This window comes from Tachyglossus aculeatus, chromosome 4 (genome assembly GCF_015852505.1).
Source record: "Tachyglossus aculeatus isolate mTacAcu1 chromosome 4, mTacAcu1.pri, whole genome shotgun sequence".
NCBI classification, from domain to species: domain Eukaryota; kingdom Metazoa; phylum Chordata; class Mammalia; order Monotremata; family Tachyglossidae; genus Tachyglossus; species Tachyglossus aculeatus.
In genome coordinates, this window is record NC_052069.1 from 128556210 (window position 1) to 128572780 (window position 16571).

Genomic DNA, 16571 nt, shown 5'->3' on the forward strand with positions numbered 1-16571 from the left:
CAGCCCTCGGCCTGGCGGGAGATGATCCCAGGGTAGAAGAGAGTGGGGAGGACTCTCAGAGAGTCACTCTGCAGCACCTTATCCTGAAGGAATAATAATAATAATAACAATAATGATTCCTATGTGTCAAGCACTGTTCTAAGCACTGGGGTAGATAGGAGGTTATCAGTTTGGACACAGCCCCTGTCCTGCATGGGGTTCCCAGGCTAGTCAGGAAGGAATGCACTTTAATCCCCATTTATCAGATGTGGAAATGGAGGCACAGAGAAGTGCAGTGATTCGCCTAAGGTACCACAGCAGACAAGTGGCAGAGCTAGGATTAGGACCCAGGTCTTCTGACACCCAGGCCCAGGTTCTTGCCACTAAGCCACGCTGCTTCTTTGTGGAAGTTTAAAGACGTAACTGAGTCAGTGAGAGAGCAGGACCGGGAAGGACGTAGAAGAGCCAGGTGATGGGCATGGAGACCCTCAGCTATCATGAAAGGGAGAGGTTAGTGAGCTGTATGTCTGGGAGAGTGGCACCCGGGAAGAGCTTGTGCTGTGGACCCTTCACGGACGCCGGGCACAAGGAGGGATCGGAAAGGATCCCTGGGAGTTTGGAGTCGGGCGGCCAGGACTTTGAAGGGCATGGAAGGAGGTTCACACCCCTGAGGGTGAGAAGGATGTGAAGCATGGAATATGGTATAGGGAAATACAGAGGGTCCCTGCACGGGGAGGTGTGAAGTAGATTCAGGAGAAGCCTGTTCTAAACTGGATTTGCTACCTTGTCAAGAACATAGTCGGTATTGTTTAGATGTCAGAGCCAGGCGTCCCCCTGCGACAGGGACCAAAGGAGAAGGTCCTGGTGCCGAGAGGGCCCTACGCCACCGGCACGAGAGGGAGCGGTTCGTCTGCGAGCCTCCTCTGGCTGACCCCGGATCGGGTGGTGAGCTATTCACCGGTGACCGCTGTGCGGCCACTTAAGAGCCTGGGGTTCAGTAGCTTGTGGGGAGAGGGGAAACCGGAGGGCTGTGTGACCCGGCGGAGGCTACCTGGGGTCCACACACCCGTCAGACGAGTCCAGGAGCTTTTAGGGCCAGCGTTTATTGATCAATCAATGAATCGATCAATTCAGTGCAGAATTGCAGAGCACTGTACCAAGCTTGGGAGAGTACAGTAGAGCAGAATCAGCAAACACGTTCCCTGACCATAATAGAGCTTACATTGTAGAGATCTAGGGCCGAGGGCCACTGGTCACATTGTCGTCATTGTCACAGACCCCAAAGGGGAGTGAGGTCAGTGTCCTGTGGCCACAAGCAACTCCCCTCTTGCTGCCAGCGTAGGGTGGATTATCGACCTCCCGGTGGTTTTCATTCATTCATTCGATCTTATTGAGCGCTTTTGGTGTGCGGGGCACTGTATTAAGTGCTTGAGAGAGTCCAGTATAACAGGATTAGCAGACACATTCCCCGCCCACCATGATCTTACCGAACTGTGCATCATTTATAGATGTACGAATGGGGATTCGGTACCTGTTCTCCCTCCTGATTGGACTGGGAGCCTCAGGTGGGGCCTGCGTATCTACCCTAGCGCTCAGGAGCCGTCTACTAGATTGTAAGCTCCTGGTGAGCAAGGATGATGCCCACCTACTCTACTGTACTCTCCCAAGTGCTCAGTACAGTGCTCATGCAGTACCATCGCTTGTTACTAGCATTAGCCCTAGTGATGGAGCAAACTCAGTTCTACTGTTGTTAGGATTAATAACCTTCAGTGTGTCCCTTTTCTACACGTGAGAGAGCTTGGCATCAGGAAAACGGAGCCGCCTACTGCCTGACTTAGCCTTCATTGTCGAGCAGTTGCAGAGAGCTTGTGCTGGCCGGAGAGCTTGGAAGGTGGGGGACCCTGGGTTGGGGGAAATTGGATGGGAACATGAGGAGGCAGGGAAGGGGAGAGGCAGGGAGACTTGGAACCGGGGCACATTTCAGCAACTGAAGAAGCAGCGTGGCCTAGGGGCTGGGGCACGGACCTGGGAGTCAGAAGGCCCTGGGTTCTAATCCCTGTTCCGCCACTTGTCTCCTGTGGGATTCTGGGCAAGTCATTTCACTTCCCTGGACCTCAGTTAGTTCATCTGTAAAACGGAAATGATGAAGAAATGAAAAACGTGGATTAAAATTGGAAGCCCCCCTGTGGGACATGGACCGAACCAACCTGATTAACTTGTGTCTACCCCACTGCTTAGTACAGTGGCTGGCATATAGTAAGTGCTTAACAGATACCACACAAATGAAACAAACACAAACAAAACCTCAAGCAGTTTAAGTAGTATAAAACTCTTAGGCCAGCTCCCTGTGGTCTCTTGGTTTCTCTCTCATCCACCTGCCATTCTGGCACAGCCCTCCAATCTCCCACTTCTTCCTTTCTCTGCTCTGCCCACTCGAGAAGCACCACTGATGGATCGATTCTCTTCCCAGCCCACCTTTCCTTTAGGGTACCTGTTCAGTGCGTATTATGTGCAAAGCACTGTTTTAAGTGCTGGGGTAGATGCAAGCTAATCAGGTCGTACACATGGGGCTCACCGTTTGAGTAGGTGAAAAGTAAGATAGAATCCCCATTTTTCAGATGAAGTAGCCGAGGTCCAGGGAAATTAAGGGATTTGCCCAAAGTCACCTGCCAGGCACGTGGCAGACCTGGGATTAGAACCCAGGTCCTATGACTCCCAGGCCCGGGCCTCTCTCTACTACAGCCCGCTGTTTCTGCGGATCCCCATCCTTCCTATTCTGCTCTCTGTCCGTGTGGTGGGCACTTTGTTGTTTAACTGATTGGTTGATAATGACAGCAGGCCCTTCGTCGTTTGATCGATAAGGACGATGGGCCCTTCGGCGTTTGAGCGACTGCTCGATAAGGACGGCGAGCGTTTCGTTGTTTGCAGTATGTTTTTTTGCGGCCGGAGAGGTCCGGTGAGGAGAGGCCAGATCTGGGAATTGGGACACCTGGGTTCCAGCCCCGGTTCTGCCCGGCGCCGGCCGACGCGAGCCGAGAGGGCAAGTGGGTATTCTGTCACAGGCTGTGTTCCTACCGGCCAAGCCGCAAGTGCTGGAAACACTTGGGTGGACCGCCCATCGTTCCCATGAGCCCCCGTGGGACGGGACCACGTCCAACTTGATAAGCTCGCATCTACCCTAGCGCTATGTCGGATCTAATTCTGGCTCTCCCACTCATCTGCCGTGTGACCTCGGGTAAGTCACTTCACTTCTCTGTGCCTCGGTTCCCTCATGTGTAAAATGGTGATTAAGACCGTGAACCCCATGTATGACAGGGACTGTGTCCGACATGATCAGCTTGTATCTACCCCGGTGCTTCCTACAGTGCCTGCCACAAAATAAGGGATTAATGAATAGCAATTTTTTTAAAAAAAGGAGTGACTTAAGGGACATTTGGCGATCAGGCTTTAGTTCCAGAAAGTGGGCAATCCTGGGTATTGTCCATATTCCAAATGTTTACCTGGCTTTCGAAAGAACTCTCTCATTTTGAAGCGTTTATGTAATACACGAAATCCTGCCTGATTATGTAATTAGTGTAAATGCAGGAGGTAACATGGAAATCCTATCATTACATCATCACTTCTCGGCCTTTTGGCTGAGCTCAAGTGTAGTATCTGTTCTTATCAGTTTAATATCTGATATGCCTTCGATGTGAAGACGCTGTGTTAAGCAGCTTTTTGGAGAAAGGAGGCGGGTTGGCAGCTTGCTCCGTCCCCTCCATGCATCGGCTGCGTGGAGAGAAGCAGCGTGGCTCAGTGGAAAGAGCCTGGGCTTTGGAGTCAGAGGTCATGGGTTCAAATCCCGGCTCTGCCAACTGTCAGCTGTGTGACTTTGGGCAAGTCACTTAATTTCTCTGTGCCTGTTACCTCATCTGTGAAATGGGGATGAAGACTGTGAGCCCCACGTGGGACAACCTGATCACCTTGTATCCCCCCAGTGCTTAGAGCAGTGCTTTGCACATAGTAAGCACTTAACAAATACCATCATTATTATCATCGACCTGGTATTGCAGTACTTCCAGGATAGGTGCCTTTCCCCCTTTGGGGAATTGTATTTAGAGAAGCAGCGTGGCTCAATGGAAAGAGCATGGGCTTTGGAGTCAGAGGTCATGGGTTCAAATCCCAACTCCGCCAACTGTCAGCTATGTGACTTTGGGCAAGTCACTTCACTTCTTTGGGTCTGTTACCTCATTTGTAAAATGGGGATTAAAACTGTGAGCCCCCCATGGGACAACCTGACCAGCATGTAACCTCCCCAGCGCTTAGAACGGTGCTTTGCACATAGTAAGTGCTTAATAAATACCATTATTATTATTATTATTATTATGATCACTAAGTGTGATGGCATACTTGGGTGATGTTCTAGCGTGGAAAAGTGTATTCAACTCATGGAATTAACAAAAAAATTACATCCAAGTATTACATCCAACCTCTAGAATCGAAACCCTTGAAATCTAGATTGAGCTTTCTTTTGCTACCCAGATGGTTTTTTATTCTGTTTTGCATCAGAACAAGGGCTTTTCGAGAAGGACCCGGCATGTGCTCGGGGGAGAGATCTCCCTCCATTCTGAGAGCTGGCCTCCCGAAAGCATGATGTCCATCTGACCTCTGACCTCCCGCCCTTTAGAGTGTTTCGATGGGGTTAAGTGTCAGTTAATTCTGTGAAGGTCGTGCTGGAGGGTCACTTTTTTCTCATGCACCTGCTCCACCAAGAAGTCCTAAAAAGGAACAGTGCCTTTTAATTTGGGGGAGAGGGAATGTACAGTGCTAGGAATTGGGGTTTTAAAGGGAGGGATTTGAGAAGCAGCATGGTCTAGCGGATAAAGAATGGGCTTGGGAACCAGAAGGACCCACGTTCTAATCCCGACTCCACCACCTGTCTGCTCTGTGACCCTTGGGCAAGTCACTTCGCTTCCCTGCACCGCCCCATCTGTGAAATGGAGATTATGTTGGTACAATAAGTCATATGTACTCTTGGGTTAAGTTTAGGGTAGTTAAAGTAAAAGACCCTGAGCCCCATGTGGGCCCTGGACTGTGTCCAAACTGATTAGCTTGTATCTACCCCAGCCCTTAGCAGAATGCCTGGCACATAGTAAGCCCTGAAAAACTACTATTTTTTTTTTTAAAGCCACCGCAAGCACAGGACAGTAATCAATCAGTCACTGGCATTCATTGATTGCTAAGCACTAAGTGCTTAGGAAAGTACTGTAGAACAGAATTAGCTTGCAGGTTCCCTGCCCATAACAAGCTTACATGTCTAGATGAGGACATGAGGCCACCTTCTAAATAACAATGTTACCTTTGTTTTTTTTAAATGATATTTGTTAAGCCCTTACTATGTGCCAGGCATTGTTCTAAGCACTGGGTAGATAGATACCGGTTAATTAGATTGGACACAGTCCCTGGCCTACATGGAGCTTACATTCTTACTCCCCTTTTCACAGTTCTAGAGGCCCAGAGAAGTAAAGTGATTTGCCCAAGGTCACCCAGCAGACAAGTGACACAGAGCTGCAATTAGAACTCAGGCCCTTCTGACTCCCAGGCCTGGGCTCTATCCCCTAGGTCACACTGCTTCTAATCAAAATGGTTTTCTCATTGAGGACAGAATAAGTCTGAGGGCTCCAGTAAGCAGCCAGTACAGTGCTGTGCCCCCAGTAGAAGCTCAGTATTCATTCAATAGCATTTATTGAGCGCTTTATGTGTGCAGAGCACTGTACTAAGTGCTTGGAAAGTATAATTTGGCAACAGATAGAGACCATCCCTACCCAACAGCGGGCTCGTAGTCTAGAAGAGGGAGACAGACAACAAAACAAGTAGACAGGCATCAATAGCAACAAAATGAGAGCTGTACATCAGGAGGCATCCACTACAGTACTCTGCAACCAGTAGGTGCCCAGTGCAGTGCTCTCCATGAGGTAGGCACCCAGTACAATGTTTCATACACAATAGGTGCCTAGTAGAGTGCTCTGCATACAGTAGACACCAATTAGAGGTCTCAATACATAGCTATCTAGCACAATGTTCTGCACATGGTAGACGGCTAGTTGAAGTGGTCTGCATGTAGGCATCTACCACAGTGCTCTGTACATGGTAAGTATCTCCCCCTCTAGACTATAAATTATTTGCGGGCAGGGATCATGTCTTCCAATGCTATCCTATTGCACTCTCCCAAGTGTGTAGAGTAGCCCTCTGTACACAGCTGATTGTAAGCTTTCCGAAGGCAGGGCTCACATTTACTAACCCTAATGTGCTCTCCCAAGTCCCTGGTACAGTGCTCTGCCCCTAGTAGACTGTAGTAGACTCTTGGAAGGCAGGGAGCATGGCTACTAATGATATCAAACTCTCCCAATTGTTTAGAACAGTGCTTCTCACACGTTTGACCGTAAGTTCCTCAAAGGCAGGGATCATGTGTACAGTTTCTCACACACTTGGCAAAAGACAGAATTGGCAACCCTCGGGATGATTGTTCAACTGTGAGAAGAGATTTGAAAGGAAACGGAAATGAATTTAAAATAATTTCCTCAGGCAATTGGAGAAGGAGGATTCATTCATTCAATCATTTTTATTGAGCACTTACTTCGTGCAGAGCACTGTACTAAGCACTTGGGATTGTACAAGAGAAGCAGATTGTGCTAGAGAAGCAGCGTGGCTCAGTGGAAAGAGCATGGGCTTTGGTCGTGGGTTCAAATCCCATCTCCTCCAATTGTCAGCTGTGTGACTTTGGGCAAGTCACTAAACTTCTCTGGGCCTCAGTTCCCTCATCTGTAAAATGGGGATTAAGACTGTGAGCCCCATGTGGGATAACCTCATCTCCTTGTATCCCCCCAACACTTAGAACAGTGCTTTGCACATAGTAAGTGCTTAACAAATGCCATCATTATTATTATTACAATACAACAATAAACAGACAAATTCCCTGCCCACAGTGAGCTTACAGTCTAGAGCAGGGTAGACAGACAAGTATAGAAAAAAGAATATGACAGCTATGTACATAAGTGCTGTGGGGCTGGGAGTGGGGAAGAACAAAGGGAGCGAGTCAGGGTGATGCAGAAGGGAGTGGGAGAAGAGGATAGGAGGGCTTAGTCAGGGAAGGCCTCTTGGAGGAGTTGGGCCTTCAGTAAGGCTTTGAATTTGACAGAGATACCAAGGGGAGTTTTGAACAGCAAAGACTTCTCCTGCTACCCCAGGAACAGGTTTTTGTTTTTTTTTTGGATTCCCTTCCCTTTGCTCTATGAGCTCATGTCTGCCACAAGACCCATGCTTCAGAAACCCCCTCTCCTGGGCTCAGCAGTGAACCCCCAGCTGCCCTAAGGAAGGAGGAAACCCTTCCCCATGCCCTGGCAACTGTGGCAGACACAGAGAAGAAGGGACTTGGGGAGGAGTCAGCCCATGTAGCAGTGGGGGAGGGAAGCAGGGTGGCCTAGAGGATGGAGCCCAGACCTGGGAGACAAACAGACTCGGGTTCTCATCCCGGCTCTGCCACTTGTCTGCTGGGTGACCTTTGGTAAGTCACTTCACTTCTCTGGGCCTCAGTTCCTCACTCGGAAAATGGGGATGAAGACTGTGAGCCCCATATAGGACATGGACTGTGTCCAACTTGATTAGCTTGTTTCTACCCCAGCATCTAGCACAGTGCCTAGCATATAGTAATCCTTTAACAACAGATATCACCTCTTTGTTTTCCCCCCTCTTCTTTTTTTTTTCCCAAGGGTGTGAAGACTTGGCATGGGTCTATGGGCCTGGACTCAATCTCTCCTCTGTCTTTCTTTACACAGAAAATCACCAATCAGGTCTCAGGAAGAAAGGTCCCATGGGAGTGATGACAAGGAACGATCCTTCTGGGCTCCAAAGGGATATTTATTCCTGGGATCCAGCACTGATCGGGGGGTGAACAATCTGTGTTTTTTTGTGTCTCATGGATGTGTGTTGTAGGAGATTCACTGTGCCTGTGTTTTTCTAGGCAGGGATTGATTTGATTGTAATAATCAAGGAGGGTCAGTTTGGAGGGGGGAAGTCCAAGGAGGGAAAGGAAGACATTGTTTCCTTTGCATTGGGTTTGTGATGGCAATTCTATCTTGTTGTTTCCAGCCTTAAACTGAACCTTCTTTTTTACATTTTTATACTTCTAGAAAAGAAGTTAAATAACTTTTGAACTGACACGGAGCCAAGAAAAGAGTCCATCATTTTCTCCCTGTCCTGATATCCCACACCACCAAGGAATTGCCAGGGTAAGCCTCGGTCCCTGGGACTTAAGGTACGGGGTCCCCCCAGGGAGGGACGGAGAATCCGGCGCCGTCCTGCCAACCCAGGGACCTCAGTCTCAGCAGTCGAGCCAGACACGGACGGGCCCAAGAGGGTGCTTGAAACCATCTGGCCTCTTGTTAGTGGCTTGGGGCCTTTGCTTTTATTCATTCATTCATTCAATCGTATTTATTAAGCACTTACTTTTTGCAGAGCGCTGTACTAAGTGCTTGGGAAAGTACAGTTCAACAATAAAGAATGACGATCCCTGCCCGCAATGAGTTCACACTCTGAAAGAGTAGACAGGCAGCCGTACAAATGAAAAGACATCAATACAAATAAATAAAATGACAGATATAGACATAAGTGTTGTGGGGCTGGGAGAGGGGGAAGAGCCAAGGGAGTGAGTCAGGGTGATGCAGAAGAGAGTGGGAAATGAGGCAGAGTGGGGCTTAGGAGATGAGGAAGAGTGGGGTTTAATCTGGGAAGGCCTTTTGGAGGAGATGTGCCTTCGGTAAGGCTTTGAAGTGGGGGAGAGTAGTCTGGTGGATTTGAGGAGGGAGTGTGTTCTAGGCCAGAGATAGGACATGGGCCGGGGTCGTCGGCAAGAGAAGACGGGCGAGATGGAGGCAGAGTGAGAAGGTTAGCACCAGAGGACCAGAATGTGTGGACTGGGTTTTAGAAGAGATGGGAGGTGAGGTAGGAGGGTGTGAGGTGATAGAGTGCTTTAACACCTGTGGTGAGGAGTTTTTGTTTGTTACGGAGGTGGATAGGCAACCAATAGAGGTCTTTGAGGAGGGAGTTGGTATGTCCCGAAGGTTTCTATGGAAAGATGATCTGGGCAGCAGAGTGAAGTATGGACTGGACTGGGCAGAGGCAGGAGGTTGGGAGGTCAGTAAGGAGGAGACTGATGCAGTAATCTCTGCGGGATAGGATGTGTGATCATATTACTGTGGTAGAAGTTTGGGATGAAGAGGTAAGGGTGGATTTTAGCAATGTTGTGAAGGTGGGACCAGCAGGATTTGGTGACGGATTGAATGTGTGGGTTGAATGAGAGAACGGAGTCTAGGATGACACCGTTACGGGCTCGTGAGACTGGAAGGACAGTGGTGTCATCTGCAGTGAGGGGTAACTCCAGGAGAGGACTTTCCGTTTCCACTACTATGAGCAGATAGTTTCCTGAGAAAGAAATGTCTTTTTAAATACATTTTTTAAATGGTATTTGTAAAGCACTTACCTATGGGCCAGGAACTGTATTGGTGCTGGGCTAGATACAAGCTAATTGTGTTGGGCATAGTTCCTTTCCCATGCGGGGCTCACAGTTTTAATCCCCATTTTCCACATGAGTGAATTGAAGCCCAGAGAAGTGAAGTAGCTTGCCCTAGGTCACACAGTAGACAGTTGGCAGAACCAGGATTAGAATCAGGTCCTTCTGACTCCCAGACCCATGCTCTATCCACTAAGCCAGCCTGCTTCTCAGTACTTAGCACACAGTAAGCGTTAAATGAATACCTCAATTATTAATTATTACAAATATCATTATTAGTGTCAATCAATCAATCATATTTATTGAGCACTTACTGTGTGCAGAGCACTGTACTAAGCGCTTGGGAAGTACAAGTTGGCAACATATAGAGACGGTCCCTACCCAACAGTGGGCTCACAGTCTAGAAGGGGGAGACAGAGAACAAAACAAAACATATTAACAAAATAAGATAAATAGAAAAGATATGTACAAGTAAAATAAATAAATAAATAAAGTAATAAATATGTACAAACATATATACATATATACAGGTGCTGTGGGGTAGGAAAGGAGGTAAGGCGGGGGGATAGAGAGGGGGAGGAGGGGGAGAGGAAGGAGGGGGCTCAGTCTGGGAAGGCCTCCTGGAGGAGGTGAGCTCTCAGTAGGGCCTTGAAGGGAGGAAGAGAGCTAGCTTGGCAGATGTGGGGAGGGAGGGCATTCCAGGCCAGAGGGATGACGTGGGCCGGGGGTCGACGGCGGAACAGGCGAGAACGAGGCACGGTGAGGAGATTAGCAGCAGAGGAGTGGAGGGTGCGGGCTGGGCTGTAGAAGGAGAGAAGGGAGGTGAGGTAGGAGGGGGCGAGGTGTTGGAGAGCCTTGTGTCATTACTACAAGACTACTTGTGTAGTCACTACTTGTGTCATTACTACAAGAGACGTTTAGGACTGTTTCTCCCATTTACCCTCAAAAACCTTATCTTAATGGGTGGGAGAGATGGTATTTGTTAAGCGCTTATCATGTATCAAGCAGTCTTCTAAGCACTGGGGTTGATACAAGCTAATCAGGTTGGACACAATCCATGTCCTCCATGGAGCTCACAGTCTTCATCTCCATCTTCCAAATGAAGTTAAGTAAAGAGAAGTGAAGTGACTCACCCAGGGTCACCCAGCAGATGGGTAACAAAGCCGGAATTAGAATCCAGGTCCTTCTGACTCCCAACCCTGTGCTCTCTCCACTAGGCCATGCTGCTACTCAGTCCTTGGCACATTGTAAGCAGTTAACAAATACCACAATCATTAATTATTTCATTTATCATTACAAGAGAAGTATAAGATGGTTTCTCCGACTTACCCTTAAAAAACTTAGCAGGTGGGAGAGATGAGTAAATGAGGCAAAAACTATGAAGACAAAGTCTTCCATTGAAGTTGGTGGGGGATCCTCGGCCCTGAGACTTTGAACCTGAGAACCCGTTCAGGATGATACACAGAGTTGGTGCCTTGCACAGTGCCATCTACACTAGGCCATGTTGCCTTGCATTACCTCCCACTTTCCCGTGATCTTGTCCTCTAGACCGTGAGCAGAGAATGTGCCTGTCCTCTCCCAGGCGCTTAGTACAGTGATCGCTCAATATATACAGTCGAATGATTGAATGAATGACATTTCTATTTGGATGCCCCGACGACACCTCAAACTTAACATGTCCCAAGTAGAACGCCTCATATTCCCTCATAAACATTCCTTATTTCCACCCAAATGCTCCTCTTCAAAATTATTTCCCATCACTGTAGACAGTCACCATCCTCCCTTCCTCTCAAGCCTGTAACCTCGATGTTATCCTCAGCTCATCCTTCATTCAACCTGCATATTCAACCTATCACCGAGTCCTGGAGGTATTCTCTTCCTGTTTCTGATATTCACCCTTTCCTCTCCATCTAAACTGCTACCCCGCAGATCCAAGCACTTATCCTATCCTGAAGGGATGGGAGGAGGTTGGCTGTATGGAGTGGATAGATCGCAGACCTGGGAGTCAGAAAATCATGGGTTCTGCTTGCAGCTCTGCTCCTTGTCTGCTGCGTGGCCTTGGGCAAGTCATTTTACTTCTCTGGGTCTCAGTTCCCTCATCTGTAAAATGGAAGCTCAGACTGTGAGCCCTATGCAGGACAGTGACTGCTGTGTCCAACCCTATTTGTTTGTATCCAACCCAGTGCTTGGTACAGTGTCTGGCACATAGTAAGCACTTAATAAATACCATAATAACAATAACAATATTATTAACAATAATAGGCTCATGATCCTGGACCACACCAGACAACGGCCCTATTCCCTCCCCTCAATTCTCCCCCATCCCCCTTTCCTCAACCAAATACTGGCCCCATTTCCCCCTTCCTCTACACCAGACATTGATCCTGTTTCACCTCCAGGTAGGATCTTGGTAGCACATTCTTTGTAGGCTGAACAGAGGTCACGGGTACACATGCAGAGATCAATCAATCATATTTATTGAGCGCTTACTGTGTGCAGAGCACTGTGCTAAGCGCTTGGGAAGTACAAGTTGGCAACATATAGAGACGGTCCCTACCCAACAGTGGGCTCATAGTCTAGAAGATGACACAGAAGGGAGAGCAAGCTGGGGAAAAGAGGGCTTAATTGGGGAAGGCCTCTTGGAGGAGACATGACCTGGGAAGGTGGGGCGAGTAGCGGTCTGGTGTAGATGGAGGGGGAAGGAGTTACGGGACAGAGGGAGGATGTGGGAAAGGGGTCGGTGGTGAGATGGTTGAGATGGAGGCAGTGAGCGAGGTAGTGCTAAGAGAGTGAAGCGTTCAGTTTGGGTCATAGTAGGAGATCAGTGAGGTGAGGTAGGAGAGGGAGAGTTGATTGAGAGCATTAAAGCCGATGATAAGGGGTTTCTGTTTGATCCCTGTTTTACAGATGAGGTGACTGAGGCGCAGAGAACGTAAGGGACTTGCCCAAGATTACACAGAAGACACGTGGTAGAGCAGGAATGGAACCCAGATCCTCTGACTCCCGGGCCCAAGATCTTACCACTAGGTCACACTGCTTCTTATTCTTAGGTTTGTAGGTCTCTGTGTGGGAATGGATTCCCCAGCATATTTACCATGGAGGAGGGTAGTAATATCATAATAAGGGTACTTGTTAAGACCGTACTATGTACCAAACACTATTCTAAGCTCTGGGGTAGATACAAGTTAATCAGGTTGGACACAGTCCCTGTCCCACATGGGGCTCACAGTCTTCATCCCCATTTTCCAGATGGGGTAACTGAGGCTCAGAGAAGTTAAGTGACTTGCTCAAGGTCACACCGCTGTCACACGGCAGAGCCAGGATTAGAACCCAGGTCCTGCTGACACCCAGGACCGTGCTCTATCCACTGAACTGGTATTTCCTTGGACTGACAGGGCTCCTTTCTGGGCTTAGGCTAATTTCTAGAATAGAGTAAGAAGTTTGATGAATGGTAGTTGTGGTATTTGTGGCATGTGCTAAACTGGGGGAGAGAGGAAATAGGTCCCACATGGGGCTTACAGTTCGAAACAGGTCTTGAATCCCTGTTTGGCAGATGAGGGAACCGAGATGCAGAGAAGTGAAGTGACTTGCCCAAGGTCATACAGCAGACAAGTGGCGGAGCTGAGATTAGAAACCAAGTTCTCTGACTCCCTGGCTGGTGTTCTGGACACTGTAAGCCCTCAATAAATATGACTGATTGATCGGTTGCTCTTTCCATTAGGCCACACCCCTCCCCCCACATACCGGTTAAACATCGATCGAAAGGATTTACTGAATGCTTACTATGTGCAGAGTGCACTGTACTAAGCATATGGGGGAGTATAATGCAATAGAATTAGCAAACACATTCCCTGTCCATAAAGAGCTTAGAATCTGGGCACTAAAAAAACAGCTTTTTGATTTTCCTATATCCGCTTATTAGAACTTCAGTATTTTTGGCTTCATAAATGTGACGAATGTGAGTCAGGGGAGAGAAATGAGAAGATTTGCCAGTGGGAACAGGGATTTTGAGGCTTTTTTGCCGCTCGGTTTGTTCCCTAGCGGATAAGGCACAGGCCTGGGAGTCGGGAGGACCCAGCTTCTACTCCCGGTTCTGCCGCTTGCCTGTAATGTATTCATTTATATTAATATCCGTCTCCCCCTCTAGACTGTAAGTTCGTTGTGGGCAGAGAATGTCTATTATATTGTTCTATTGTACTCTCCCAAGTGCTTAGTACAGTGTTCTGCACGGAGTGAGCACTCAGTAAATGGGATTGACTGACTGTGGGGAACATTAGGGAAGTCACTTCACTTCTCTGGGACCTCAGTGACCTCATCTGTAAAATGGGATTAAGACCGTGAGCCCCATGGGGGACATAGGCTGTGTCAAACCTGGTTACCTTATATGTACCTCAGTGCTTAGAACAGTGCCTGCCTGGCACATAGTAAGTGCTTAGCAAATACCATTCCTTCATTCATTCAGTTGTATTTATTAAGTTCTCCCTGTGTGCAGAGCACTTTACTAAGTGCTTTGGAGAGTCCAATACAACAGTGGGCAGACACGTTCCCTGCCTGCCTCCTACTTAGACTAGGCCCCATGTGGGACCCAGACTTTGCTGAACTGTTATTATTAGTATCATTATTATTATTCGTATCATTATTATTATTATCATCATCATCATCATTATCATTATGAGCCCCAAAGGGACAGGGACCCTGTCTGTCCTGATTATCAGATGGATACAGTGCTTGTCCCACAGCCTAAGTAGGAGAGAAAACTGGTATTGAATCCTATTTTAAAGATGAGGGGAAAAAAGGCTCTGCTAAGTGAGGTGATGATGATGGTATTTGTTAAGCACTTACTATGCGTCAAGCACTGTTCTAGGGCCCTTGGTAGACACCGGTTCATGGAGTTGGACACTTTCCTGTCCCACTTGGGTGTCTCAGTCTTAATCCCCATTTTACAGGTGAGGGTACTGAGGCACAGAGAAGTTGAATGACTTGCCCAAGGTCACCCAGCAGACGAGTGGAGCTGGGATTCAAACCCAGAACCTCCGACTCCCAGCCCTGCATTCCTTCCACAAGGCCAACTGTTGGATCTACTGCCGGTGTTTTTATGGGTAAACTTGTAAGTCTTTACTTACCATTCAGAGGTTTTATTATCCACCTAGATCACCCCAACCACAATCAACCAAGACTTGCCCCAGTAAAATCATCCTGGAAGTTCAATTATAAATAGGCATTAATTTCGGATTGATCTCTCCATTTTACAGATGAGGTGATTGAGGCCCAGAGAAGTGAAGAGACTTATTGAAGGTCACCCAGCAGACCATGGACAAAAGCTGGAATTAGAACTCGGGTCATTCTGACTTCCAGGCCTGGACTCTAGTGGCTACCAATCAACCTATGCATCAGGCAGAAACTCCTCACCCTCGGCTTCAAGGCTCTCCATCACCTTGCCCCCTCCTACCTCACCTCCCTTCTCTCCTTCTACAGCCCAGCCCGCACCCTCCGCTCCTCTGCCGCTAATCTCCTCACCGTGCCTCATTCTCGCCTGTCCCGTCGTCGACCCCCGGCCCATGTTATCCCCCTGGCCTGGAATGCCCTCCCTCCCCACATCCACCAAGCTAGCTCTCTTCCTCCCTTCAAGGCCCTACTGAGAGATCACCTCCTCCAGGAGGCCTTCCCAGACTGAGCCCCCTCCTTCCTCTCCCCCTCGTCCCCCTCTCCCCCTCTCCATCCCCCGTCTTACCTCCTTCCCTTCCCCACAGCACCTGTATATATGTATATATGTTTGTACGTATTTATTACTCTATTTTACTTGTACATATTCTATTTATTTTATTTTGTTAATATGTTTTGTTTTGTTCTCTGTCTCCCCCTTCTAGACTATGAGCCCACTGTTGGGTAGGGACTGTCTACCTATGTTGCCAACTTGTACTTCCCAAGTGCTTAGTACAGTGCTCTGCACACAGTAAGTGCTCAATAAATGCGATTGAATGAATGAAGCCACTAGCCACTAGGCCTCACTCTGTGTCCTGGTAGACTGTTCCCCTTCCTCCCTCTAGCCCCCAGGTAGTTGCTCAACAAGGCATGGAGCTCAATTCCTCTTCAGCCTGACCTTCTCTGTCAAGATTTTCTGTTTCTTTTAAGTGACATTTCTTAAGCTGTTACTATTTGTCAAGCACAGGTCTAAGCAGTGGAGTAGCTACAAGTGAATTATATAGGACAGTCAGTCGTATTTACTGAGAGCTTACTGTGTGCAGAGCACTGTACTGAGCCCTTGGGAAGCCTTCCCCGACTAAGTCCTCCTTTCCTATTCTCCCACTCCCTTCTGCATCACCATGACTTGTTCCCTTTATTCATCACCCCCTGCTCAGGCCCTGAGCACTTATGTCCCTATCTGTCATACACTGATTTCTATTATTGTCCGTCTCCCCCTCTAGACTCTAAGCTCACTGTGGGCAGGGAATGTGTCCACTTATTGTTCTATTGCACTCTCCCAAGCATTTTTCCCAGTGCTCTGCACACAGTAAGCACTCAACAAATACGATTGACTGGCTGACTCATCAGCCTGGCTCCCTCCCTCTTTTTTTTTCCTTTGAAATGGCATTCGTTAGGTGCTTACTCTGTGTCGAGCACTATTCGAAGCCCAGGAGTTACATACAGGTTAATCGGGTTGGGCACAGTCCCTGTCCTACCTGAGGCTTACAGTCTTCATCCCCATTTTACAGAAGAGATAACTGAGGCCCAGAGAAGTAAAGTGACCTGTCCAAGGTCACACAGCAGACAAGTGGCGGAGCTAAGATTAGAATTCAGGTCCAAATTCCCTCCGCACATCCGCCTCCCTCTGCACATCTACCAAGCTAGCTCCCTTCCTCCCTTCAAAGCCCTACTGAGAGCTCACCTCCTGCAGGAGGCCTTCCCAGACTGAGCCCCCTCCTTCCTCTCCCCCTACTCCGCCTCCCCACCCCCCTGCCTTACCTCTTTCCCCTCCCCACAGCACCTGTATATATGTTTGTACATATTTATTACTCTATTTATTTTATTTGTACATATTTATTCT

At 48.2% G+C, this 16571-nt stretch overlaps 1 long non-coding RNA gene and 1 other non-coding gene across 4 annotated transcripts in view; both read left to right on the plus strand.

The window, feature by feature from the left end:
• The window catches only part of LOC119927010, a 48457-nt gene extending 33647 nt beyond the window's left edge, over positions 1–14810 (plus strand). For 2 of the 3 annotated variants that reach the window (XR_005450381.1, XR_005450379.1), the window contains 3 exons: positions 7794–7905; positions 8148–8246; positions 14779–14810. This is a non-coding gene — a long non-coding RNA (uncharacterized LOC119927010). Of the gene's footprint in view, positions 1–7793; positions 7906–8147; positions 8247–12433; positions 12465–14778 lie in introns of those variants that run through there. The other variant, XR_005450380.1, reaches the window with a different exon arrangement.
• LOC119927719 lies at positions 3595–3785 on the plus strand. The gene has a single exon (XR_005450696.1). It is a non-coding gene; the product is annotated as a U2 spliceosomal RNA (small nuclear RNA).
• Positions 14811–16571: the final 1761 nt, after the last annotated feature.